This window comes from Papaver somniferum, chromosome 5 (assembly GCF_003573695.1).
Source record: "Papaver somniferum cultivar HN1 chromosome 5, ASM357369v1, whole genome shotgun sequence".
Lineage (NCBI taxonomy): Eukaryota > Viridiplantae > Streptophyta > Magnoliopsida > Ranunculales > Papaveraceae > Papaver > Papaver somniferum.
In genome coordinates this window covers 139,954,984-139,980,604 of record NC_039362.1, presented here as the reverse complement: position 1 = coordinate 139,980,604, position 25,621 = coordinate 139,954,984, and the positions used below count along the sequence as shown (strand labels likewise).

The 25,621-nt window shown below is 35.3% G+C and overlaps 1 long non-coding RNA gene across 5 annotated transcripts; it reads left to right on the top strand.

Moving 5' to 3' along the window:
* The first annotated feature begins 10,352 nt into the window (after positions 1-10,352).
* LOC113282936 lies at positions 10,353-13,580 on the top strand. 5 transcript variants are annotated; one of them, XR_003327241.1, is made up of 7 exons: positions 10,353-10,827; positions 10,937-11,047; positions 11,161-11,199; positions 11,609-11,718; positions 12,091-12,168; positions 13,019-13,079; positions 13,162-13,580. It is a non-coding gene; the product is annotated as an uncharacterized LOC113282936 (long non-coding RNA). The 5 variants fall into 5 exon arrangements; XR_003327240.1 differs by having other exon boundaries at positions 11,161-11,718; XR_003327238.1 differs by adding an exon at positions 11,866-12,008 and having other exon boundaries at positions 10,937-11,718.
* Positions 13,581-25,621: the final 12,041 nt, after the last annotated feature.

Sequence of the window (25,621 nt, the reverse complement as noted above, 5' to 3'; positions counted from 1 at the left end):
TTACCTTTTGTTGAAGAAGTTCTCCATAGCTTTGGTTGATCTTCGCCTTCAAACTGTTGAGCGCAATGATATCCGATACTTAGCTACACACTTCTATCCTAATCCTAGACTTGACTAAATGTATACTAGAAATCAAGATATAATTTTGATCAACTAAATTGGACAACAAGTTTGTGATAGCAACACTTGTGATTTCGACCGAGCAATGCTCTAACAAGATTCAATCACACATTCAACATAATAAAATTTTACACATTAAGGAAAATGGAAATCTGTGCTAAGTCAAGTTATATGAAATACTAGATGGATTTATATGTTCCGAGGGAATACAAGTTATGTGTAGTACAAATATTATGAGCATAATCTTAACTAAGAAATTATATACCCAGTCGTAGCTATAACTTCGCGACAAAACACTTCCACTCCTAACTTCTTCTTGCAAACAACAATAACTTACATTAGAAAGTATTCAAACAAGTGAAAAGGTGCATAATGGAAGGAAAAAAACCATGGAATACAAGGTACTGAATAGAAATGAAGACATGATAACAACACAAGGCTCGTGTGGCAATTCAACTCCTAAATGTCTGTCAAAACTGTGTAACCACATACCTTGGTTTGTAGTAGACTAGTAAACACGATCCCTGTTGAAACAGCGTGCCATGCGGTTTAAGAATGTGTATTCTAGAATGACCTGCATTTCAAGGAAAGTTAATTCCATACACATACAAGGAATATACATGTCCCAAAGAAACAAGTATCAAATATACTGAATAACAACAAAACAGAAATAGACACCAAAACTTTTCAACTGACCTGTGATCCTACTATCATGCTACTTGATCTATGATCCTACTGTCATGCTACTTGATCAACATAACTCTTTTAAACTTTTAGTTATATTATTTGGTACACAACGAATACATGCATTGTATTGATTAAAAGTATATACTTACATTATCGACATCCGACTGTATGCTTAATTATTACCCAAAGACATTGATTAGTTTTACTTTTGATAAACCCCGTTATTAAAATCTACAAAATACATAATAAAACACATGGAATTAAAGTTGCGGAACAAATATTAAGTCAACTCTCTTGAATTCTTTAAACCCTTAAATGAATTTCCCAAATTTTATAAACAAAAAAGAATAATACCATCAAATCGTTACTCTGCACACCGTGAATCATAAGCCAGGATTAAGATAAGTACCTATTCAGAGATCCATATGAGAAGCATCTAAACCTTCTCATAGAAAGTTGGAAGGTTACCATGAGGATCACTTACAGATTCCTTGTTAGTACGCCCCCGCTGATACCCTGAAGGGGTAAGTTTTGTAGGCAGTTAATGAGCATGAACCTGAAGTGGAACTGCAGGTCAAGATGATGCACCTTTTGTCATCCCATTGCTTGTTACTTTCAAGAGTTAGCCTTAGACCATGAATAGGGAGATAAAAATAACTATATACAAGGATAAACTTACATGACGAGAATCCTTTCCACTTCATTAAAACCCACTAAAGGACGAAAGATATCTGCAAACTTAAGTGAAGGTCTAATACCTGGAAATAAGATGAAAAAGCAAATTAAGAGGAGAAGAACATCTTGACAAAGTAAATACGCACGTTGAGACAAAGTTCATAGATGAAAGGATATGAGATACTTTGCGGCATATACATTTTTGAAAAATAATATAACAAGAGATCTCAAAAGCGTTTAAAAACTGGATTACATATATACTATTTACCTTAGTTGTTCCAGTGAGCTCGTTTCAGGTTTCACCAAAGAGATTCCGACGACAAGATACTGGATTAAGTTCGATACTAGATTTGGAGTTTGATTTCAGTTTAATAAAGAGAAAGAAAAATGTGAGAAACAAACATAAAAAAATGAGACACGGAAAAGAGAGAGAGGTATAGTATTGTGTGCAAGGTTCAAGGTGAGAAACAAACATTCAAAAAGAAACGCAGACTCATCTATCTTAAACCACCATTGGTCGAAGTCGAGAATATCCAGGAACATATAACTTATCAATAAGATAAGAACTTGATCGGTTACTATGATGTCGTCAACATAAACTAATATGTAAGTTGTAGTCTGATTTTTGTTGAATTTGAGTGATGCAACTGAGCTGAGGTGCAGGGCTTGATGAATTTGAGTTAGAAGCAGCTGTTGCAAGAGCTGAAATGCAATATAGAGCTACAACAGAGGAGATGATTTTGCTGGTTACTTTACAATGGCAGTTATAACACAGAAGATGGCGGTACTTGAAGCTGAAGGAATGGCATTGAAATAAGTTGTTGTTGCTACTGGTTTAACATGGCCTTAGATATTGGAAGAGTAAGTAATTGAACTGTTAACTGGTAAGTATGGACTGAATTGGCTTGTCAGCAAGGTATTGAAAGTGTGAAGCGGAGTGTGAAGCGTTTTTCATTTTTAGGAAGCGATGCGTATATCGAAGCGTGAAGCGTCGCTTCATGGTTGATGTTTGAAGCAGATGTTTTCTTATAAATAAATTAGTCGTAACTAGTAATTATAAATTTATTAGGAAGATAATATCTATATAAATTTTATATAAGTCTAATTTTTATCAAAAACAAAGCGTGTGTACACCAGCTCAACCTACTTCGGGCGAGTGGGAGGTCGGGTGTTTAATTCCCCCTTAAAACATTCACATTTTTCTTTTAAAAGCTTTGAAAATTAGGGGAAATTTTAAAAACTTCATGAAAAATGCGCTTCACATGACCGCTTCGGAACGAAATGCTGAAATTTGAAGCGAAGCGTACGCTCTGAAGCGTGAAGCGTTCGCTTCATGAAAGATGCACTTCACATGACCGCTTCGAAGCGAAATGATGAAATTTGAAGCGAAGCGTACGCTCCAAAGCGTGAATCGTACTATTTTAAAAACCATGCTTGTCTGTTTCAAAAAACTGACAGGCATATCAAGTAGTGGGCTCGGATCTGTGGCTGAGTTATGTGTTGTTGTTGTGGGCTCGAGGAAATTGGGGCAAATAATAAAGGAAGAGAACCAAAGTCCTGGCCAGGATCTGTAGTTAAGACCGTGACCTAAATTTAGAGATGGGAGTATATAAAAATAGTTGGGGTTTTCTAAACCGGGACATATCTCCATTAGGGAGACTCCTACTTGTTTTCTAGGGTTTCACATGATAATTTTCTTCTTTGCTTTCTATGATGATTTCCAAAAATATAAGTAACTAAGTTTTTATTATTGGTTAAAGATGTAGTTGGATTTTGCAACCAAGTTATTGATTTTATGAATTAGTTTTATCTCAATATTATCGTTTGATTTTTACTGTGTACAATAATTGCATGATTGATGTATTGCAATATGATTGAATGTTTGTTTAGTTAAGTCTAAAATTGATTGAACTTACATCCATATCTATAGATAATTTAGGGTTCATCATCGAGCGATAACTATATCTAATTTAGGGTTCATCATCGAGCGATAACCTTGAATACGAGTAACATGATATGATTACAGTTTGTAGTGATACATCCTTGTAATCATATATAGAAATTGACCTTTGTTCGAATTTTTTGCGCAATGTATTTCAATTGCATTGATTAGCCTATTTCACAAATCTTAGTGCTCTTTGGGAATTGAACTTGATTAGAGTAAGGTGTCGAGTTATTCTCTAGGTAGTATTCATACTTGCATCGTTTTACATGGAAGTGTGATGACTTAGGAAATTTACAGAGTATTCTTGCAATAAGGTATTCTAAGGCTTATGATGATAGCGAGATTAAATGCGAATTCTAATCATGCATTCTATACTTGTTGTTGACCATTGAAGATAAAACCTTTATCCAATATTTTCACATCCTTGATTTGTGTGCTTTGCTTTTATTTTATTTTAGTTCATAAAAATCAGAAAATCCTCCCTTGTTTTACATAAGAAATCGAAACAAATTGACAATCCAAGACCTCTCTGTGGGAACGATCATTTCTTTCGCTTGCTATATTATATTTTGAGTAGTGAGAAAGTAATATTATTTTTGACGCATACAATAGCGATCAAATTTTGGCGCCGTTGCCGGAGAGGTATACGACTAGTTATTGAGTTTTTAGTGTTTTTTTTTTGCTTATATCTTTGCTTTTTGTTTCTTGTCTCTTGTTATCACTTGTTTTCGAGAATTGTTTTTCAGGTACTAATCCCTGGCTCCCAAAAATTAGAACTATCCAAGGTGCGGGATAACTACTCGTGAAGGAACAATCCCCAAGCAAGAATTGACGAGACGAAAAAAAAAGAGCTAGAAGTAGAAGAGGTGACTTTTTATCAAGAAGAAGAAGTTATATAACAAGAGGTTCCGGTTGAACAAGAACCACCTTTTGAAGAAGAAGAAGCAATGAGTGATCGTACACTCAAGGACTTGGCTTCTCACAAGATCGATACACAACAATGGTGTATCTAAACAACCTCAACCTTCGAGATCAAGCCGGGGTTGATTAAAGAGTTACGAAAGTTCCATGGCATGGTAAATGAAGACCCAAACAAACATCTTATAGATTTCCATACCATAGTCATGGAAATGTTACCAGCGGAGACTAATGTTGATGGTTCAATGTTGAAAGCTTTTCCATTTTCTTTGGCGGACAGCGCTAAGGATTGATTATACTATTTGCCATCCAGAAGTGTCACTACATGGAACGGGTTGAAGAAAATTTTCTTAGAGAGGTATTTTCCTGCATCCGGAAGGAAATTTGTGGGATGAAGCAAAATGTGGGAGAATCCTTGTATAAGTGTTGGGAACGATACAATAGATTGGTGGAAAGTTTCCCTCATCACCAATTCAGTGATGCGATGATTATCCAATACTTCTATGAAGAACTACAAGCAAGTGATAGGAATATTCTTGACGCTGCGGGTGGTGGTGCACTAGTGAACAAGACGGTGGAACAAGCTAGAGAGTTAATTGAAAACATCACCACTTTGTAACTTATTGCAAAAACATGTGGTTTTTAACTTTGATGAAAAGTGTGTGGCGGCATTCAAACGTTTGAAAGAACTTTTGATTTCACCCCTATCATTAAACCGCCGGATTGGAGCAAGCCTTTTGAGCTTATGTGTGATGCAAGTGACTATGCGGTTGGTGCGGTGCTTGGGAAGCTTGTGGGGAAGATACCTCATGCAATTTATTATGCTTCTAGGACACTCAATGAAGCCCAACAAAACTACACAACCAATGGAAAAAAGTTGTTAGCTATTGTTTTTGCTTTGGAAAAGTTTATCTCTTATCTAATCGTTATGAAAGTTGTTATCTTTTTTTATCATGCAGTACTTAGGTACTTGCTTACAAAGAAAGAGGCGAAATCGAGGCTTATACGATGGATTTTACTCTTGCAAGAATTTGATATAGAGATCAAAGATAAGAAAGGAACTGAAAACACCGTTGCGGATCACTTGAGACTTCTTGCTATGGACAAGGAAACTATCCCATTGCGTGAAAGTTTCCAAGATGAGCAACTATTCTCAATTGCCTTTGGGGAACCATGGTACACTGATATTGTTAGTTACTTAGTTTCTAAACAAATCCCAAAGAACTTGTCTCGTGTTGAGAAGGTCAATCTTAAGAAGTTAGGCAACTAATACATATGGGATGATCCATACTTATGGAAACATTGTAGTGACCAAGTAATACGAATGTGTGTTCCCAAATCTGAATTCAGTTCTATCTCGTGTTTTTGTCACTCCTATGCTTGCGGAGGACACTTTGGGAGCAAGAGACCCGCTCTCAAGGTACTAAAATGTGGTTTCTTTTTGCCAACTTTATTTAAGGATGCATATGTGTTTCGTACTACATGTGATAGATGCCAAAGAACATGCAATTTAGGTGCTCGAAATCAAATGCCACAAACTATTATTCAATTTGTTGAGGTTTTTGATGTATGGGGAATTGATTTTATAGGCCCTTTTGTCAATTCTAGTGGGAATTATTATATCTTTCTTGTTTTTGATTATGTCTCTAAATGGCTGAAAGCTAAGGCCACCCCAACTAATGATTCTAAAGTGGTTTCGGATTTTGTGCAAGCTCATATTTTTGCAAGGTTTGGAATTCCAAGATTTATAATTAGCGATGGGGGATCACACTTCAAAAACAGGTTCTTGCAAAGCTTGTTAAGGAAGTACAATGTGTCTCATTGGATTGCAACACCTTATCATCCACAAATAAATGGACAAGCCAAGGTTTCCAACCGAGAGGTGAAATCCATTCTACATAAGATGGTGAATCCAACAAGGAAGGATTGGAATTCGCGATTCAATGATACTTTGTGGGAATATAGAACCGCATACAAGACACCTATTGGGATGTCTCCCTTTAGGCTTTTTTACGGTAAACCTTGTCATTTACCCGTTGAAATTGAGCATGAGTCGTTTTGGGCTATTAAGCAATGCAATATGGAGTTGGATGGTGCTGGAAAGTAAAGGAAGTTGCAACTCCAAGAGTTATAAGAGATTCTCAATGATGCATTTTAAAGGTCACTGATTTACAAGGAAAAGACGAAGGCATTTCATGATAGTATGATTACTGTTAGAGCATAGATCGGTTGAACCCATCAAGCGTTGGTATGTCAAGTTTGATTGTCATATTTTAGTGAGCCAAAACTCATCTAAAGAGTCGCTTGATTATGTACTAGAGTCAACTTCGTATAGGTTATCTTGAAAGTATTAGGATATGAGATATTACAAGTATTGCGAAGACTTGAAGAAGTGAAGAAGCAAGGATCTATAACGACAACATCATCCTTCCACTTGAGGTTAGTGATATTTGACTTGAACTGTTTCATTCCCTAACGTATCTTTCAAGTCGTGCATATTGAAAACAAAACTACGAAGCATGAATGATTATACTCTAGTTAGACATAGTATTAAGGAATACAATACGAGGTTTATTTCTTAACCAGTAAACTTTATATATAAAACATCGACATAATCGTTTGAATGCTATTATGATTATCTATGGGTATAAGGTGAAGATTTCATCCTAGAAAACAATGTTTTACATTTGTTTTAAGGAAGTAAATTCATGAACTTGTTTTGTGAATCGAAAGAGAAATCGCCAGGCATTATTGGTATTGTTATTCATTGCATATCTTTTGAACTACCAATATGTATGATTAGTATAACCGCTCATGAATTGTTTATGTTCTTGGTAAAACTATTCACAAAGGCCTGACTTTTGTATTGGTATGACTTTTATTAGTGAAACCGATCTTAAGTAATCACCTGAGATGGTACGATCGATTTTGTGTTATTGGTATGACCGATGAGTAAAGGGGAACCGATCCTAGTAAGAGGTGCAACCTATCACAAAGGGGAATCGATCATTGTATGAGGTGCAACAATTTTTTAGTAGAAAGGGGAATCGATCCTATGGACATGTGCAACACGTTTTTAGGCAAAGGGAAACCGATCCTATGGACATGTGTAGAAAGTACAAGTTAGATACCATATATATGTGGGGAACCGATCCTAGTACCTAGTAAACCGAATTTTGGAAAGCTAGTGTGACTATGCATAGTAGTCACATGGAGGTAGAACCGAAACTTGTTTTGGTAGAACCGTGAAACCCATGATTTGTGATTGAGTGTTCTTGATCAATCACATAGTTCTTGAAAGTCATATGTGTTGGAATTTCAGTTTCATAATCAACATACTTTATGCTTAAACATGATTATAGGAAACCCTTATTCTGAAACAAACATAAACCTAGTATAAACATGCTCTTACAACACAAAAACAACACCTTACATAGCTAGAAAACACTACATATGGTATATACCCAAAACAGATTAACAATAAGGAAATAGAAAGCAATATCCTTTTGGTTTCATGACTTTTATCTACTTCTATTTCCTCACATTAATTGATGAATGAAAACTGATTTTCCTTTTAAAACAAGTGAGGCTAGAAGAGAGTCCTAGTCATGCTTTCCACATGTCTCTCCAACCTTTCCATCATGAGTTGGAGTGACAGCTCATGGCAATATTAGACAGCTCATAGGACAACTCAAGCTAGATTAGTTCATACTAAACAGGATTATATATGTGATTAAAACAATAATCACACCATAATATGCATTATACTAAACTGGATTGTCTTAAACTAATCAGGGATTACCTTAACCTAAACATGATTTGTTGCTAAACCAACATTAAGTCTAACATTCTCCCATTTTGGTTATCAACAAAAAACTCTTTACTAAAATTGCATGCTCGAGTCTAAAAGGTACGCTAGGATTCGACCATAGAGACCTATACACCATTTAAGAGATGCATACGCCATTTATATAATCAGAAAACTAGACGGACCATCTTACGCTCAAGTAAACTGTACTTTAAACTTTATGCTTATACTTTAAATGGCTTAACCTTGTGCCAATACAATCTGCACTTTACACTTTATTTTCAAACCAGAAAACTTAAACTTGAATCAATCTCTGCAACTTTATATGCTCTTATCGCAACTTTATAGGATTTCCTTGATAATATTGAGATTCGTCTCCATAGAGACAAGTATACAACTGACTCAATTAAGAGGCATGTTTCCGTCGAAACATATAAAGTATACAACTGTCTCAATAAATTTACGATCCTTTATATCTCAAACTGAGATCTTTAATGACCTCAAAAGAGATCCGTTATGTCTCAATTAAGAAACGTGTCTCCGCCGAGACCTTTAAACATCTCCGAAGAGATCTGGCTCAATATGAGATGTCTCTATCGAGACCCTTTATCTCCATAGAGCTCTTCTCTGTTCTCAATATGAGATATGTCTCCGTCGAGACATTTAACCATCTCCGAAGAGACTTGGCCCAATAAGAGATATATCTCTGAAGAGAAAACCTTTGTCTTAAAATGAAAACACGTCTCCGTCGAGACCTTTATTTATCTCTTTATTGGATTAATCTCTGAAAAGATCATCTGTGTCTCACTCGAGACTTGTTCTGTGTTCAGTATGAGTTATGTCTCCAAAGAGACTTTCTGCAGTGATTTCCCACTTATTTTCCGTTCCTAAACACCATAAACATCAAACAAGTTAAACAGCAAGAACAAGTACTCATTTACGATGATAAACAAAACAATGTTATCATACTCCCGCTGTTCTTCATAACTCTGCCATACTTCAATGTTGTCTACACTTTTACTATACACAAATGAAACATTAGAATAGATACATTACCATCAGGTGCACCTTTGGGTAAACCATGATGACAAGGACCATTACTCCCAAGTTTCAAAACTTTATTTCACAACATACATGCTTGTTATCACTTTAAACAGCTATATATACAAACGAAACAGATAGCATATCAATAAGCACACATAAACATCTTAAATTAAAAAAACAAGACTCAGTCACTAGTGGACAATGAATTTATTAAGTCTGTTATGGCATTACAGATACGACTTCCGAAGATAATCTTTATGGAAACAGTCTCCCAAAGATAGACGTATTTGTGATCCTAGTTAGTAAGTTCGCGAATGATTCACGAATCATTCGCGAATTTTTCCGTATCACGAATTTTACCGTCTTATTCGCGTACGTTTGCAACTCCGAACTCAAGTCGCGTATTATGTGGCATTCCCGGATTATTCGCGAATCGTTCACGAATTTTACGTATCCCGAATCCTGAATGATACGTCCGCTTAATTAGCCATAAATTCTTTAGCTTTTACGTTTTCAAATGCCCCACTTTTTGGGCTTTACTTCCTCCCGAATATACACCACCCAATATTAGACGTTGTTTTAATTTTTATGAAACAAAAATGACTGAAGAGATTTGAATGTGAAGGTGAGAGAGATCTCAGACTTACTAACCAAGCATCTAAACCACTATACCACGTCCTCTTGGATGACTAATGTTGTATATATTATTAATATCATCATATTAAGTTTATTTTTTCTTTAAATAACTCACACATATGTATAAAAATTGGTCTATGACCTTATAAATGCAAATTATTTAGTATATATAGATACCGAATTTTCAGAGCCGAACTCACATTTATAAATCGAATTATACACGTACGAATGCCGTTCCGAATTACTGACGAATCATGTCTCGTTGACCGAATTTTGGACCGATTCTGGATTTTACAAAACCGTATAATACTCGTACGTTTGCCGAATCCCGAATTACTAACTAGGGTTGTGATAGAAACAAAAAGAGGTCCCGTGGAAGTATTAATATTTGGGGGTAATTTCGGAAAAATAAAGTTTCCACGTGGATTATAATCAAGTATGCAGGAGGAACTAGTTTATGTGGTCCCTCTTTCTTTTTTTTTCTTTTTTTTTTCTAGTCTTCCCTTTCTTTCATTTCTTTCTCGGTTTTCTCTCACTCTTTTTTTATTTCTCTTTCTACTTCCTATCTTCATCTCCTCCATGAAACAAATCTGAAAAGCCTCTCCCTCAGAAACCCCCTCTTCTATAATGGTGAAACTGAAAAATATCAAGTGATTTCCCTGTTGTTTCTTCTAAACTCAAACCCCTTTCTCCATCTTCATTTATCTCCCAAAACAAAAATCCTTTGACAAATCCAAAGAAATCCGAAGAAAACAGTTTCTTTGTCACCTTCAAAACGAAAAACCCTGAACTATATTCATTACCATTAAGCAAAACCCCTAACTTCATCTTCTCACCATCTCTTAAAAAACCCAAAAATTTCCAATTTCAAAATCCTAATAATCTTTCACTTCACCAGATCTATTCGAGGTCGTCTTAAACAAGTGAAGAAAGGCGAGTTTAGTATTTTGCAGATGAAAGAGAAGATATTTATGATGAAAATTCTCTTTATTAGGTAAGATGCCGCAGAGATTTTACATTAAGATTTTGTTATTTTCAATTTTTTCTTCAATTTTGTTTTTGATTTTCTGATGATGATTGATTAGTTGATGTTGTTGTTTCAGTTTGGACATTTGGAAGAAAAAAATATCAAGTTTTCTAAAGCTGTCCCATGGTTCAGATATTCTGGAACTTACAAAGAACATAAATCTGGCCAGGAAAACATCCAGCTTTCGGTGATAGTTCTCTTTTCTATGTGTTTCATATACACATCTTAATCTTATGTTTTGTTTTAGATGTTGATTTGATTTCTGAATTGTTTTTTGTATTTTTATTTTCCGTGATTCAGGTGTTGTAAGGGACTGCAAATGCAGTTAAGAAGTTTGGGGTTTGTGTTGTTGAGTTTTAGATTTGTTTTTTAATTGTTGAATTTTTTAATTTTTTAATTTTTTTTTGGATTGTATGTGGTTTTATCCGTTTAAGTTAGTTGTATGAAATATGATTAGATATGAATCTTAGATGGTAGATTTTGGTGTTTCATGTTTGCAGGATTTCTCCGAGGATAAAAAGAGTAGTTTATTTAAGTACTAATTTCTCAATTGATGTTTTTTTGTTTGATGGTCACTAGACATCTCTGCACACTCTGTTCAGTTAGGATTTAAAGCCTTTTGTGATTTTGGTTTTATATCGAGTAATTTGATATGATATGTGTTGTTAGCATGGTGCGGATGGTGTTTGAATGACTTGTAGTATATGGTTTTTAGTTTGTTTCTTATAAAATTTGTTTTATGTTGAAGGATTGGAAGTCTAATGGAACAGGTTTTGCCGCATACTGTAATTCGATTTGAGACTAAGGAATTGGGAAAGTTTACATTTACCAAATTGGCATGAGCACACCTGGCCAAAGGTTAGTGTAACTGCGATCATATGCTCTTTATTTTTGGTTTTTATCTTTTCTGTATCAACTGTATTAGTCTCGCAAAATGCTAGATGGGTTTTTAGGCTCATTTTTTCTCTTGACTGGAAAAGTTAATTGAGCCGTTGGCGGTGACAGTTGTAATGTGAACGATGAAGGACCTTCGAGTATGGTAGTAGAACTTTTATCAGACCAAAAAGTAGTTTCAGGTTCAGGGGCGGAAGCACAGGTTGACTAAACCTGGCTGTAGCCTCCCCTTTTTTTCTCTAAAACCTCACCAGGTTAGTGTTTTACCCTTAAAAAATTCCAACTTACCATTTTAGTCCACCATATTCATCATATTGGTGGAGTTCTTGTTAGCAGAGCCGGAAGAAGAAAGAAAAGAGGAAAGAATCGGACGGACAGTTAGCTACCTAGTGTTCAGAAGATGAACAATATTAGGTAAGGATTTTGTTTCATGTTAGTTCTTATTAAATTCGGTTTTGCAGAAGGGTTTGATGATTGAGAGTTAATATATATCTAGATTTATATCGATTATTGATGCAATGATGCGGAGATTGAGTAATGCTCCATTACCTTCTTACACCCAGCCAAGATCATAGAACGGTAAATGTTTGCTCTTCTAAAAGGAAAAGATCCAAGTTTATGTTCGTGTACTTTTTAGTTAGGTAAATACCGCAATTATGGAAGAATAAGCTTGTGGATGCTGCCTTGAGTTCTGGAATTTTAGGCAAGTGGTAGCTTTTAAATTTGAATTTAGAGTGCGCTTTATCCAAATGTGATCCTTGTTTAATTTGTAGTTTGTTCAGCTGAATCAGAATCTACTTCCAATAGGCATACTTCCATTATCTCAAAAGCTTTCACAAACCCTTCTGGTTTTTAGGTATCTCCGCGAAGGAAATCGACTGTCTGTATGTTTAGAATAAGATGCTTGGTTTGTATGTACCAAAACATGTTGGTGTAAAATGTATATGTTGCACTACTGTTCTGGAGGTGGAATGGTTTTTGTTCGACTAACACAGCTTTACAAGGTTACTAAATAAAGTTGCCTCATGTTTCATGTTGTTTTAAGGTTAGGGATAGAAGGATTAATCTTCTTATGCTTGGTTCTTATCCTGCTAGGACTTGACATTGTCTTGTGTGCGTCCAAAATTTTTTTTAGCCCCCCTTATTCCAGAATTCTGGTTCCGCCACTGTTAAGGTTTTAAAATTCTCATTTGTCTGTTACTGAGAAACTTTTCTTAAGCTTTCTCTGAATTGAAAATTATTGTTTGATTGGTTGATAATCAAGGGTGGAAACAAGAAGGTTATCATTTCTGCTCTAAACAAGGATGCTGCCATGTATGTTGTAGGTAATGCTCTTTCTCTTTTCTTCATTTCCTTTTGTTCTTTTATTAAGGTGTTGTACTCAATCTAATATCTGTTATTCGACAGCCAACTGAAATATGATTGCTTCTCTGCTGCCACAACCGCTGTATGCCCTTTTTTACAGACATGATTGTGATGTCCTGCCAAACTATTGGTCATGATGGGCTCTCCTCTGTGTTGGCCCGCATTTGATATTCCTTGGTTTATCCTATACTCTCTCGTTGAACTTGCAAACTGTTTTTGATTCCTTCTTGCAATTGATGGTAGCGCTCAACATTGATCTCTTCTCCCGTGTCTTTAGTAATCGAAGGCATAGATGGTGAAGCATTTCCTTCAATTTCGTGTTTAAGCTTTCTGGTAGTTAAGCTTGTAATAGAAATATAAATGAGAGCATTTGAAGTTGTCAGATTTGCAACTTAAGTATCTTAGATAATTAAGGTTGTAAATTGTTACTATATTTTAATATAAATTCGGTTTTAAAGTTATTATCAGTTTAATATTTTGATTAGTATAGTTTTGAAGTAAATAGGAATTCAACTTTGGATCTGATTTTTTATTTTTAATATAATGTTGGTTCAGTTTTTTGTTCATCATATTTGATTTAGTCTCATATTTATAGATAGTTGCAGTTTTGGATTCAGCTGAATTCATTTTATTTTTTTATAAAATATAATCCAGCAAAACGGCTGCTTTTATCAGTATCTATTCACAGTCTGCCGAAGGTAGTCGTTAATTGAAAAATTTAAAGAATACCAGAAGTATTCGTTTTGAGAAATAAGACTACAAAGTTCCGGCTCCCAGAAACAGTCGTTTTCCTAGGTTTTAAGTGTCTTTTTAACATACTTTTTTTATTTCAATTTCCACTATTGAGTATCGTCGCAAAACACCTTTGGGCGAAATTACGACATACAAGAGTTCAACCCTACAAGTTTAAGATCAACATTTCATGAGCAGGCAACAGTTCTATTAAACCTTTGTGTTCAATAGAAAACTATATTCAATAAGTAGAAAACATAATTCATTTCAAATATCACAAATATGAATTAACTTTGGGCAAAACTCATATTGGTAACACTTGGGAAAATCATAAACAAACCTTTTTTTAACTGAAAAAAATGAATTCTTTGCTTCTCTGATTTTGTGGTCTAATCCACAAGCCTCTTCATCACTTTATCTACACCCTGGTCCTTGCCACACGCAATCGGTAACTTGTAGTGCAACACTTTCGGTATTGCCTTTCTACAATAACCCTTCTAAAACAACTAGACCTACAAAAAACTTCAGTTTAATTAGAAAACCTCTTCATACTCTCAAAGTATCATTTTGGCGACACTTAGTCGAGCAATTGAAAATACAGAATTTCTTTAATCTCAACTTTCAGAAAAATGAAATCAAATGATTATACCTTAAGTTTCAATCTGTACCTGAAAATGACATACCTTAAACTTTACTATCAAACCTTTGGGTTTAATAGACAAGTTAAATAACAAAGTACCTCAATTTCCAGCCAACTTGTCCTCAAGAATTTTCAGCATCCAAAATTCTTGCAGAAAGCTAAATCTGCATTTGCTATTGTGACAAATACTTTCGCTCTGTAGTGTTCAACCACAGCTTAAACTTTATTCTCCAAATCAGCTAGAAAAACTGTCTTTATGAGGAAACTTCAACCACCGTAAGAAGTTCACTATAACCAGACTTTGATGACTTTCGAAAATCCCTTGCAAGTTCTGAGCATAGATAGAAATTCTGCTCCCACTGAACCAGGGGAGTATTCGCATCAGATACTTCTAGGAATCAGGCACTGGTATGACTGAAATAAGGAGACCCTCAAACCTAGGAACAATCTGAGGCCGTTGCGTCTCAATGATATCCTTCTCTTTGGTATAGCGCACCACCTACGAGACGAACACATTCCGGAATAGAACATTGATATCTTTGATCTGTTTTGAAGGGTCTGATTGTGCTTCCTCCTTGCAAGTCTGCAACCACAGTTTTCCACTCACAACTGTTTGTATCCCACAAATAAGAGCCACGGTTCAGCAAGAGAATGATATTCTTGTTCTCCGTGCACCAATAACTTTCTGACAGAACTTGAACAGTACAAACCCATTAATTGGATTTGTTAATTTCAGGCTTTTCACCATCAATCCATCCAGGCATCTTAAAAGGTTAGTACACAGCTATTCTAATCAGAGCTCATCATGTTAACTGCGCTGGTATTCATGAATCTAAAATTGTCATCCCGAAAAACATAAACCTTGAAGGTCAAGAACTGCTTCTTCTTGGAAATTATAAAAATTACATACCATAGACATATTCTTTCACCAACCAGATAATGATTCATAATCAAGACTTCAACTATACATGTGAATGCCAAGCCTTAACACATCATCTACTTGAAAGGAAAACATTACTCGTGATATCATGACCTGACCTTGCAAACAAAGTGCAAAACCAGCTTCAAGCAACATGTTTTAGATACAAATATTAAACACACAGCTGATCATTCCTTAACATTAGTATGCATGTTTAGAAGCAACACATACGACATCATCATGAATCAATCAACAAAATAATAACCACTTGTATGCAGTTACAAAATAGTACAGTCTTAACTACCAATAGTCAAAACAACATGCTGAAACAGAATATAGACTTGAACATATGATCCATACTCAAACCATATTCTTAAACAGAATATGCAAAATCTAATCTTGATACGTAGTCAGCTTAACTTAGATCGGATTATACCTCATGATATCAACAACAAATTCTATAAGTAACTTAACCAAACCAGAATTTGTGCATATGCCTTAGTTGAATAACATGAAATAACTAGTGAAATAGAAGTAGAATGTTGGAATTTCAGTTTCATAATCAACATACTTTATGCTTATACATGATTATAGGAAACCCTTATTCTGAAACAAACATAAACCTAGTATAAACATGCTCTTACTGTTAGAGCATTGCTCGGTCGAACTCGCATGCGTTGCTATCTCAAGCATGTTTGTCAATGTTAGTGATCAAAACTATAAGTATTGATTTCTAGTCTACCATAGATAAGTCTCGGAATAGGATAGAAAGTGTAGTTGAGCTCAAGGACTTCATGGTGATTCATCATACAAGAAGAAGAACTACTCAAGGAACCGGTGGAACTTCTCGACAAGAAGGTATGTGAAGAATTGAACTTATATGTCACTCAAAAGTCTATCTACTCTATCTCCTACTTCTTGAGACAAAAAGTCGTATGCTATATATATACTTAGATTATACACATTTGGTATTTCGAGCCGAGTATACCTCGCATATCTGTATCTCGAAATATGTGTTGGTAAGCGTTTCGCTTCGACCATGTTTATCTTTACCTAGTGGCGTAAGTCATGATATGTTTCAATCACTTTGAAAATTGCTTTGACGAGAAATGGTGTAACAACTGTATAACGTCCTCTAAGAATGTTTCAATGGTTGGAATGAGAGTTTAGATTACATAACCAATGATGGACATAAGTATTATTGTGGAAACACATATGTGCATAAGTCCTATCCCTTGAACCAAAGTTTGCGAACTTTGTTGATCAAGAGAAACCGGAAGAATGGCTTGTTGCCAAGTCCGCGAACTTAGTCTGTGAACTTCCAAACTTCTCATCAAGAGAAATTCTGCTGGAGTTAACAAACTTGTTGCATAAGTACTAGTCTTCGAACTCAGTCCGCGAACCGGCGGAAAGTCTTTGCCGAGATTTTCTGCTGGAGTTTGTAAACTCTGCCCGGTTGCTTAAGTCCGCGAACCTAGTGTGCGAACTTAAAAAAGGTTACATATCTGAAGATGATTTCTGAACTTAAACTTATAAAGACTAAGGAACGCAATTTGCAAACCCTGGCTATAAAGTTCATGAACCGATTCGAGTGAATCAAATCATCTTTGCTTCAATTGTGTCTTGTGTAGTATATAAGATTTCCTTGCAATTGAACAAATCTCTAACTATTTCATTTGAGTCATTTGAACTAGTTATGGTGAAGAAGAATATGGTTGGTATGAAATGCTCATATGGCTTACCTTTTGGTTAACTATTGTTGAACCAACAATGAACACGTTTGGGTACGGTTAACAAACCTAGAAGCGTGCAGTTCATTTGTGTATAACAAGCTAAGTTTTCGATCTAACGGTTGAGAAATATTAGCTTGAATCTAAATCAGGTAATCATCTAACAGTGGATATTGTTTTTTTTGTGACCAAGGCGAAACCCTGATTTGAAAGACTATATAAGGGGACATATATCAACTCTGCAAAACTAATCCCCACACCTCATGTGTGATACTAGTTTGCGTGCTAGAATCGTTTCTCCTTTAACCTTTGGTTTTCTTCTTCTAAAACCAGGTTAACGACTTAAAGATTTCATTGGGATAGTGAAGCCAGACCGATACTACTTTTATCGTAGTTGTGTGATTTGATCTTGCATCTTCTATCGTACGAGTACAATCAGATTGATTGGATTGAGATTAATATCTCTGATAGGCAAGATATAAAAAGTAGTCACAAATATCTTCGTCTTATTGTTTGTGATTCCGCAACATCTTATTTCGCTACCATACGATTAAGATTGTTGTGAGGTGATTGATTTATCTAGGCTGTTCTTCGGGAATATAAGACCGGATTTTCAATTGGTTCCTGTTCACCTTTATTATTATCAAAAGACGGAACAAAAACTTTAGGGTTTTTCTGTGGGAGACAGATTGATCCTTTGATAGACTTGTCTGTGTGAGACAAATTTGTTTATTGTCAAAGCCTGCGATTTTGGGTCGTAGCAACTCTTAGTTGTGGGTGAGATCAGCTAAGGGAATCAAGTGTGCAGTATCTGCTGGGATCAGAGGCGTAGGGATTACAATCGTACCTTGGATCAGTGGAAGACTGATTGGGGTTCAACTACAGTCCAGTCCGAAGTTAGCTTGGAGTAGACTAGTATCTCTAGCGTCTTAATAAAGTGTGTGTTCAATCTGGACTAGGTCCCGGGGTTTTTCTGCATTTGCGGTTTCCTCGTTAACAAAATTTCTGGTGTATGTGTTATTTCAGTTTCCGCATTATAGTGTTTTATCTTTATAATTGAAATAATACAGGTTGTGCGTTATATTATCAATTAGAGTAATCCAACCTTTGTTTGTTGATTGTCATTGATTAATACTTGGATATTGGTCTTTGGTACCATCCAAGTTATTCTTTGTGTTTGATTAAAGACTCGCTGATTTCTATTAGCTCGAGTAAATAAAAACAAGAGAGAGATATTAACTCCTTGAGATACTTTTACCTAGATTGAGTCTGACTGTCTAGTTTATTCTCTAGAAAGTACTTCGGAGTTAGTCCATACAGATTGCTAAGCGAAATATTGGGTGGTGTTGTTAGACCCTCGCTTTTTCAATTGGTATTAGAGAAGGCAAACACGTTAAAGACCTTATAAGTATGTGTTTCTAGCGATCTGATTATGGACGAGTCCATCTCTAATAACGTATCAGTTCAGAAATTACCAGATGATTCTAAAATCTTGGATTCACCTGAGAGAACTGTCACATCTAAGTCAATATCTAAACATTCTCTTTATGTAAAAATTGTTGATTGGGAAACTATCCTAGAAGAACAGTTGGATGAACTTTCTGATGAAGGTGATTCAGATATTGATAGAGATGTTGATGAGGAAGTCTCAGAGTATGTTAAGTTTTTGGATTCATGGAAAATGAAGAAGATTACAACTTCTCATGTCACACCTCTTCTGACTCCTCTCTCTCGAGAAAACAAGAAATTGAAAAGATGTTATGCAGGTGTTTATTTTTCGAATCGTTCTTACGAATCGATCCTCAAGGATTCTGAGGAAAACCTACGTATGAAGTCACTTGAATGTGATAATCTTTATCAAAAGTACTTTTTGTTGGAAGAGAAACTTGCAGAATCTGAAGCAAGGTTTAACTCTCAACAAATTAGTTTTGATGACAGAGAAAGTGCTTGTCTCACTCGAGAAAAACGCCTTGAGGCTGATTTAGCTGCTGCTTTTGATAAAATCAAGATGTTGGAAGATGACTTGAAAAATTTCAATACTAGTTCAAGCAAATTAACCACTATGCTAGGAGCAAGTAAAAATCATCGTGATACACGAGGATTGGGCTATAAGGGAATAGATGCTCCAAGTATTAGCAAAGAGGTAAAATTTGTTAAGGCTAGTGATTCTTCTCAACAAAAGGTTTCCAATGATGGCAAAAGTGAAATACCTTCACCGGCAATTAAGTTTCGAAAGAGCAAAGAATATCAACCTCCAAAGTCAGCACATACAGATCGAGGTAATAACATTCCTTATGTTTGCCACTATTGCGGAAATAAAGGTCACCTGGAAAGGAGATGTCGTTTTCGTATAATGAATAAGAAACTTCATGATGTTCTTGTTTGGGCATCACAAGAAGTTGTGAAACCAAGATCATATGCTAAGTCTAATCCCCTTAACATTACAGGTTTTAACTTTCCAACCTTTAGGCAAAGGAATCATTGTTGTGATAAACCTAGATTTGCCTATAAGCGTTATACGAAGCCTTTTCACAATCATAATGGTTATCAAAAGGATAAATTCGTAAAGATGAAGACAAGACCCGATGCTCCCAATTGGAGAAAGACTAACTTGCAAAAGAATATTCAATCCTATTCTCTTCCGAGAAATCTTGAAGAGATTAATGGGAAGAAGGTTTTGGTTGTTCCTAAACGCACTCAGAAGTGGGTACCAAAGGAAGCTAATGATGTTTTGAGTGTGAAAATGAATGATCTTCCAGAAAATTCCATGACTATGGAGAAGGCAGTATCCATGATGTTGGAACTAAACAAGTTTTTTGGAAAAATGGAATTGGATGTGAAAGGCTCTAAAAGTCATCCCTTTCATGATAATCCAAAGGTGAATTGTGGTGAACAAGACATTGTTCACCCCAACACAACTTGATTGTGTTTTAAGTGCATCCTCACCAAGGAATGCCCTGTTATGTATATGGTGAGGTAAGCATGGAAATTGGGGCACACAAATTATGTTCGGTAAGGCTGTAGAATTCAATTGGATTCATCTAAAAAGGTATGTCTATAAACTTGAGCCAGATTTGTGCTTTTATTTGTTTAGAGAACTTATAATGATTCACGTACCTTTCTTATCGTTCTTTTCTACCTAACTTGATCCGTGTTTAAGGTTCTTAAACATTTAGGTTTAAAAATAGTAGTTCGGGATGTTTGGAATTCATGGTACACCCACCAGGTATGCATAACATCTTTTAAAATCAAAATCCAGGGGTTTAAGTTCGCGGACTTGAAAATTCGTTTGCAAACCCGTATGCATACTTGACGTCGATATTCGGTAAACTTGTTTTGGCCGTAACTTTTTTGTCCAAACTCGGAATGTACTCATTCCTTTTTCATTCTCTTCCTATTTGAATTATCTTAAAAATGGAGATGAGAATTATTTATTTTGGATGAGTTAAGATTGGTATTTGTCCTGTCTCTTGTTTTTGAGTGTTTTGCTCCGTTTTGTTGCACTTGTTCCACTTCTCTTGGACTTGGGCACTTGGATTCATGGATAGTACTCTTATAAGCTCATTTGTAGCTTTTACAAGAATGTTGTTTATGAATCACAAAGAAGGAAGTTCAAGAATGGGCAGTAGTACGCATTACTATGGGATTCTTGAATGTTCACAATCATTTTATGTGAATTACGGTGCATGGTCGTTAATGACTTTGTATGTTCTTCTTTGAAAATCTTTTTATACACCTTTGGTAGATATTCTTGGTTTAAATTCGGGCAAAAAAGATTGGTACTACTCTTTAAGGACAAATCATCTTATATGTGCATTACGAGTTTGTCTTGATGCCTAGGAAACTTCTTATGAGAATTTATTCTTGTTTTTGAGAAGGATTACTAGAGTTTGGAATAGCAATTATTGTGACTACGCATGGCTATGTCCAACGTTTTCATCTTCATGTTTTTAGATTTATTTGTTTAAATTTTAAAAACTATTTGGAAGATGATGTTTTGCAGTATTAATCTTTACGATTTGTTATATTGCAATTTGTTATGGGATATTGGTGTTTACGTCCGTGAACTATGTTTGTCTCATATTTTATCAAAAGTAAAGTCGTTCATGATCAGTGTTCACGTATTGATTTAAGGATGAATAGACTTTTGACATATACAAAAGTTAAGCCTATATTGTCAATTCTTTGATGGAAGATAGATTAAAATCTTTTGTGTTCAAGGATTATGTCTATTAAATATCGTTATGCAAATAGTGATTGAATATAGAATGAATCCTTATGTATTCCACAGTATTGATCTTCACTGATCCATATTTTATGTAATACTGTGAGGCTCCGTAATGTGTCTTATGTTGAGCACGATACAACCAAGTTGATTAATTTTTTATTAGCTTTGTTGGTTGTTCCGTAAGGTACTTTACGTTGAGCATTCTTGAACTAAATTAATCATCTTGTTTGGTTATTTAGTTATTGCTCCATAAGTCTTTTTATGTCGAGCAAAACAAATGACAATTAAATTGATTACTTTTGTAATTAGTTTGCTTGTGTATTTCAATTAGATTAATTATGGGTTCTCTTGTAATTAATCTAGTTGAGTATTTTCATACTCCGTAAGATTTCTCTTATGTTGAGTATATGAACGACTATCCTATTCATTTTCTAATGGTTATGTTAGTCGTATGCTCTGTAACTTCTCTTATGTCGAGCATAATCAATTAAGTTGATCACTTTTGTGTTTAATTTGATTGCGTATTCCGATTAAATTAATCATGAGTTTACTTGTGATTAATTTGATTGAGTTTTTGGATATAGAAAATCATTCTCTTGGTTTTTGGTGTCCAATAAAAATCCTTATTTTCTTTTGAAATTAAGGTCGCTCTTGTTGTTCCCTTGGGAATGACATCAAATTGGGGAGAGTTCTTTTGAACTAATGCTTAGTGGTCATATCTTGAGGGGTGTGCGGCTGTGGAATTTTAAAGGGGTTATCTTGTATCTTTAAACTCCTTGATGAATGCTATTAGATTCGGCTATATGGTTGCATCGAAATTAGATGGTATGTATTTTTTTTCTTTTATTCATGAAATGTCTCTTAAGGAAATTTCATTATGATCCCGTTCTTGTACCTTTAACAATTTTATTGAAAAAAAGGAGGAGAATTAATATGTAATTCACACTACAATACATATGATTTTCGGATCATTGTGTAAGGGGGAGTGGTTTCCATGTGAGATGGAGTATTGACTAAGGGGGAGTGATACATATCACCGTAGTATTATTGTTGAAGTTGTGATACAATTGGACTTTGACACTGTGTAATAATATTATGACATTGTATAACAATGATCGAGACCGATGCTTTCTCGTTGTTATAGCTACGGATCTTCAACAACGGTGATGTTAAACTTACAACCTTTGGGATTATTGGAGTACTTGGAAGTGACGAAGATTTCGAGGAATGTTGAAGATTAGACATGTGGAATAGGAGCTACTAAAGTTTCTTTATCTTTTTTGTATTCCATATGTATTGATAGTTTTTTCACTAAAATTGACAAAAGGGGAGATTGTTAGAGCATTGCTCGGTCGAACTCGCATGCATTGTTATCTAAAGAATGTTTGTCAATGTTAGTGATCAAAACTATAAGTCTTGATTTCTAGTCTACCATAGATAAGTCTCGGACTAGGATAGAAAGTATAGTTGAGCTCAAGGACTTCATGGCGATTCATCATACAAGAAGAAGAACTACTCAAGGAACCGGTGGAACTTCTCGACAAAAAGGTATGTGAAGACTTGAACTTATCTGTCACTCAAAAGTCTATCTACTCTATCTCCTACTTCTTGACACAAAAAGTCGCATGCTATATATAGACTTAGATTATACACATTTTGTATTTCGAGCCGAGTATACCTCGCCTATCTATATCTCGAAATATGTGTTGGTAAGCGTTTCGCTTCGACTATGTTTATATTTACCTAGTGACGTAAGTCATGATATGTTTCAATCACTTTGAAAATTGCTTTGACGAGAAATGGTGTAACAACTGTATAACGTCCTCTAAGAATGTTTCAATGGTTGGAATGAGAGTTTAGATTACATAACCAATGATGGACATAAGTATTGTTGTGGAAACACATATGTGCATAAGCCCTATCCCTTGAACCAAAGTTTACGAACTTTGTTGATCATGAGAAACCGGAAGAATGGCTTGTTTCCAAGTCCGCGAACTCAGTCCGCGAACTGCCGAACTTCTCATCCCGAGAAATTCTGCTGGAGTTGACAAACTTATTGCGTGAGTACCAGTCCGCGGACCGGCGAAAAGTCTTTGCCGAGATTTTCTGCTGGAGTTTGTAAACTCTGCCCGGTTGCTTAAGTCCCCGAACCTAGTGTGCGAACTTAAGAAGGTTATATATCTGAAGCTTATTTCTGAACTTAAACTTATAAAGACTAAGGAATGCAATTTGCAAACCGTAACTATAAAGTTCATGAACCGATTCGAGTGAATCAAATCATCTTTGCTTCAATTGTGTCTTGTGTAGTACATAAGATTTCCTTGTAATTGAACAACTCTCTAACTAGTTTATTTGAGCATTTGAACTAGTTATGGTGAAGAAGAATATGGTTGGTATGAAATGCTTATATGGCTAACCTTTTGGTTAACTATTATTGAACCAACAATGAACATGTTTGGGTATGGTTAACAAACCTAGAAGCTTGCAGTTCATTTGTGTATAACAAGCTAATTTTTCGATCTAACGGTTGAGAAATATTAGCTTGAATCTAAATCAGGTAATCATCTAACGGTGGATATTGTTTGCTTTGTGACCAAGGAGAAACTCTGATTTGAAAGACTATATAAAGGGACATCTAGCAACTCTGCAAAACTAATCCCCACACCTCACGTGTGATACTAGTTTGCGTGCTAGAGTCGTTTCTCCTTTAACCTTTCGTTTTCTTCTTCTAAAACCGGGTTAACGACTTAAAGACTTTATTGGGATAGTGAAGCTAGACCGATACTACATTTATCGTAGTTGTGTGATCTGATTTTGCATCTTCTATTGTACGAGTACAATCAGATTGATTGACTTGATATTAATATCTCCGACAGGCAAGATATAAAAACTAGTCACAAACATCTTCGTCTCATTGTTTGTGATTCCGCAACATCTTATTTCGCTACCATATGATTAAGATTGTTGTGAGGTGATTGATTTATCTAGGCTGTTATTCGGGAATATAAGACTGGATTATCAATTGGTTCCTGTTCACCTTGATTATTATCAAAAGACGAAACAAAAACTTTAGGGTTTTTCTGTGGGAGACAGATTGATCGTTGATAGACTTGTCTGTGTGAGACAGATTTGTTTATTGTCAAAGCATGCGATTTTCGGTCGTAGCAACTCTTAGTTGTGGGTGAGATCAGCTAAGAGAATCAAGTGCGCAATATCCTGCTGGGATCAGAGGCGTAGGAAGTACAATTGTACCTTGGATCAGTGGGAGACTGATTTGGGTTCAACTACAGTCCAGTCCGAAGTTAACTTGGAGTAGGCTAGTGTCTGTAGCGGCTTAATACAGTGTGTGTTCAATCTGGACTAGGTCCCAGGGTTTTTCTGCATTTGTGGTTTCCTCGTTAACAAAATTTTTGGTGTCTGTGTTATTTCAGTTTCCGCATTATATTATTTTATCTTTATAATTGAAATAATACAGGTTGTGCGTTAGATTATCAATTAGAGTAATCCAACATTTGGTTGTTGATTGTCATTGATTGATCCTTGGATATTGGTCTTTGGTACCATCCAAGTTATTCCTTGTGTTTGATTAAAGACTCGATGATTTTTATTAGCTCGAGTAAATCAAAACAAGAGAGAGATATGAACTCCTTGAGATACTGATAAGCACGAAAGTGCGACGCATTTTCACCCATAAATACATTAGCTGGGACTCATTTTATCACTAATAAACTTGTTTGTAGGTATTTTTGGCCAATAAACAATTTTGGAGAATTCAGCTCGAAAAGTTGTCAAAGGCACCCCAGAGGACAATTGCTAAACGAAACCTTAATTTGGATAAGGGGCACTCAATTACTAAGGGGCACCTCAATTACTATTTGCACGTCAGACGCTAACTGCTAACCGCACCCCATCACTGGATAAGGGGCAGTCATCACCATCTTCTTTACTGTTTAAAGAATACATTTTGGCGGGAAAATAATTTCAGATTGCGTAACTTCATGTGTTGATTTCTAGGCTGATTTGTTGGGATATTTTCGCTGGAATTGATTTGAGAATATCATGTTGCATTAAAACATGAATGGTATGCAAGTTAAATCGATAAAATAAGAAGATTTCACGTGATAAATACTTGATATTTGATAGACGCATTTATGTGTCTAATATATCTCAATTGTATATAGTGTTAGTGCTCGATTTTGTACTTAATTGGTTATTTTATTTATTTGTAGGTGTTTTTGGAAAAATAAGGCTTT